This window comes from Anarrhichthys ocellatus, unplaced genomic scaffold (genome assembly GCF_004355925.1).
Source record: "Anarrhichthys ocellatus isolate YVR2014 unplaced genomic scaffold, GSC_Weel_1.0 scaffold419, whole genome shotgun sequence".
Classification (NCBI taxonomy): Eukaryota; Metazoa; Chordata; class Actinopteri; order Perciformes; family Anarhichadidae; genus Anarrhichthys; species Anarrhichthys ocellatus.
The window spans coordinates 1314-4690 of record NW_022280393.1 but is presented as its reverse complement, the minus strand read 5'-3'; positions in this window follow the sequence as shown (position 1 = coordinate 4690).

Sequence of the window (3377 nt, the reverse complement as noted above, 5' to 3'; positions counted from 1 at the left end):
CTGCAGAGACGGAAGACAAGAGTATAAATATAGATATACATTAGTGCTGGGCAACGATTAAAATGTTTAATCGGGATTAATCTCGTTGTTATGCGCAAAGTTCAATAATGAATTAAAAAGTAGTGTATTGCGCACTTTTATAGTACTGCTACATGAACTAAAGGTCAATAACATTTGGTTTAAACACTTTAAACACATCAGGTTCTTGTTAGCAGCAGTATTCCCTTTACACAGCAGCAGTTATAACACAGTTATAAGGATTCTGATCATAGATATTCAGCCGGTGTTCACAACTTTATCTTCATGTGTGTAAGAGAGGATATTTAAATATACACCTTGAAAACTGCAAACCTATCTACGTCATGTTTTTTTGTTTGTTCTGTTTGTTAAATTCTCAGTAGTGATACTAAATGATGCTTATTATACATATTCCAAACAAAACAACTTTAAAAACTCTAAAAATATAATTTAAATGAATAATTTTTTTTTTTGCTTTTTTTGGTATTGTGGTCAGACATATGCAACGCTGATTACCGTAATATGTGTGGTATTTGTTATAAATGTACATTGGTACATAGAGGGTGATAAGCTGTACATGGAGGGACTTATGGTGCGTTCACACCAAACGCGGCGCGAATTATTCGATGACACTGGTGAGGCGCGAATTTGCGATGCCGCAGCGCGATTAATGCGAATTCGCGTCAAACGGCAAATCGCCCCAAACACGTGAGTTGAAATTTTTCAACTTCGCCGAAATATTCACGTTACGCCCTGGCGCGATAGCCTATCAGCGTTGAGTTGCTTCCCCTGTCATCACTGACGTCCGGCCGTTGTTGAATCAGGAAATAAATACTGTAGCCAACTGTGTTCACGCAGAGCTCTACGATACCTCATATCAATAGAGACCGGACCAAACTATGTGTATAAATGTGTGTGTGTACACCATATGGTACAAACAATGAATAGACGCTGCCGTATTTACGTCTACATGACGGTATTCTGAGTGTTGGTGGAGCTGCTACAATGTTAGCTTAGCCTAGCACCGATCCATCCACTCCATTGAGACGACAAGTACAAATCGGCATCATTACGAAGTTATTTCAGAGTCCCTTTTTGTCGGTTTATTGCCGTTAAATCACAGCCAGATCAGTTTGTTTAGTGTTCATACAGCTGCAGTAAACAGCGACAGCGACGTGTGGCTTGCTAGACACAGTGAATACAGCTCGATACTATGTTATGAACCAGACATGACGGCGTTTAGTTTCCCGTGATATCTGTGACTTCCACAACACGTACTAAGCAGAAATAGAGGTTATTATTTCCATGGTTAATGGCAGACAGTTGAACGTCTTTCAGGGCGATAAGCCACGCCCTCTCTCCAGCGCGTCCAGCGCGATTCGCGCAAATGAACACAAATAGTCCCCGGCGAGACCGGCGGGGACTATTAGGACCCAGGGGAGTGTAGGTGGAGCATGGAACCCGTAGTCTGTACCGTGGCAGTAACCTGCATGAGGAAGTTATGCTAATAAAGAGTTGAGTTAAGAGCATTTGTTCTCTTGTGCTTATATGTTCATTTAAAAACACCACAATATGAATTTTGATATTGTCGCGATCCTGTAACGAGACTATCGCGCGCGTGAGAGAGAGAGAGAGTGACGGAGTGAAGGGGGGTTCCAGATCTGGCGTGACACCCGGGTGTCCGCTTAATAATAAATAAAAAAACTGCGTTAAACGCACGATAATATAATTATCGGCTTTTAATTAATTAAATTAATTAAATATATATATATATACATATACATATACATACATATATACGTATACATATACGTATATATATGTATATATATATACGTATATATATACGTATATATATACGTATATATATACATATATATACATATATATATATATACGTATATATATACATATATATATACGTATATATATATATACATACACATATACATACACATATACATATATACATACACATATACATACACATACACACACACATATATGTACATATACACATATATATATACACATACACACACATACATATATATATATATGTGTGTGTATGTGTATATATATATATGTGTATATGTATATGTATAGTGAAGTCTAAATGTAAATACTCGAAGCAAAATACAAGTATCTTGAATTTGTACTTGGGGACTGTACTTGAGTAAAAATACTTTTTTTACATTTCACCTCTAGGAAACATCAGGTTTTAATGATTATATGTTCGGGGATGATCATGCGGGTGGACTCCATGGGTTTGAACCCTCCTCGTGTCCTGCAGGTGTAACATTAGTAAAGTTTAGTCCTGACTGAACTTAATCTCGGGTTTAGACGTCAGCGAACGTGTTTCTTCATGAAGTCTTTATCAGTCAGACATATTTTCCGTGGGTTTAAACCCAAACAGCTTCATGTATCCTGCAGGTGTAACAGTGCTCTTCCTGTGTGATAACCTGAAGCAGACAGACAGACAGACAGGTCTGATGTCATCTTATCTCCATTCCTGTCTCACATCGATGCCTCGACACGTCCTGCAGCCGAGCATTGTGGGTCTTTACTATCTTTACTGTGAGGGTTCAGGTGTCTTTCAGCGAGAGAATCAGAGCTGCAGACTCTGAACTAAACATCTGACTTCAGTTTGATCGATAAACTAAATAAATAACAAATCTTTAGTAAAAATAGATCATGGTTTGGCTCGAAATAAGTATGTTTGTTACATGTTTGAATTATGAAAAGTTCTGTGTCCTGTGTGAGTTTGACCTGTCCATCAATGGACCAGCAGAAATGTTTTTGTGATTTGTCAAAAAAATAAAAAATGAATCAAAAATAAATGTTCCTCGATGTGTAAATGCCGAAGCTGTACGGTCCCATCTGATGAACTAAACATTAATGCCTGAGTAACAATAATCTAACGATATAATATAAAACACTTGCTTGGGTTGTTTTCATCATTATGAGCACTTTTATTTTTAATATTTGAAGTATATTTTCCTGATTACACTCACGTACTTATATACACTGTATGCATGTAGTTTGCTGCAATATGTTTTCTTTAAAGAAATGTGAGGAAGCAATTTAGAAAGACTGTGATGTTCTCGTTGTTTGTGACATAAATCAGACTTCTGATCAGCTGAGTGTAAACGTCTCTGATGGTTAAAGTGATTCAACTTCATGTGCTTTTCATTATTCATGAGTTAAAGAAGTGTAAGATGAGTCAATGTTCGTAGTGAATGTTTCCTGTCGCTGTTTAGCTGCTTTCAGTCGGACAGACTTTTCTTTTCTCTGCAGCTCAGCAGATCAAATCACAGAGTGTGTGTGTGTGTGTGTGTGGGGGGGGGGGGGGGGGGGGG